This window comes from Penaeus monodon, chromosome 21 (genome assembly GCF_015228065.2).
Source record: "Penaeus monodon isolate SGIC_2016 chromosome 21, NSTDA_Pmon_1, whole genome shotgun sequence".
NCBI classification, from domain to species: domain Eukaryota; kingdom Metazoa; phylum Arthropoda; class Malacostraca; order Decapoda; family Penaeidae; genus Penaeus; species Penaeus monodon.
Genome location: NC_051406.1, coordinates 15565535 through 15566052, shown reverse-complemented (window position 1 = coordinate 15566052; position 518 = coordinate 15565535). Strand labels below are relative to the sequence as shown.

General features: G+C 38.2%; 1 protein-coding gene across 1 annotated transcript in view; it reads left to right on the top strand.

The window, feature by feature from the left end:
* The window catches only part of LOC119586264 (ABC transporter F family member 4-like), a gene marked incomplete at its 3' end in the record, with an annotated part of 4477 nt that overhangs the window by 1211 nt on the left and 2748 nt on the right, over positions 1-518 (top strand).

Sequence of the window (518 nt, the reverse complement as noted above, 5' to 3'; positions counted from 1 at the left end):
GCTGGTGAGGAAAGGGCTCTATCATGGGGGGTGATTTTGGTGGAAGTTCGAGCATGAGGGAACCGGTGTGGCAGGATAGGTGTGTTTAGATTTGTTTTTTGTTTTTCCCCCTTATTTTGTGATTTCTTTCCTTTGTTGTGTATTGGGTGTCACGGTTTGCAGTTCTTTTCTTGATTTTGTAGTTTCAACAACACACTTATCCCTCAAATGTTATATGCTGTACGCATACACGGAAGCGATTGTGATCATCGGAACATATGCACAATATTTATAAACGGTGTTTTTTTCCCCTATTTCTCCTAAAAGACACGTTCTTTTGCCACTAATACTATAGTGTTCAAATTATTAATGTAATGAAGTAGCATTCAAGTCATCCGTTGGAGAAGCAGCAGTGAATGAATTCCTTTGTAGTTATGGGGTGTGTTTTTTTAAGTCATTATATACTGCAAACATTTTAATAGCACTTGAAAGTAGTGTCGTGGAAGTCAGAAGGCCCTAAGAAAGGAGGTAATTTACTT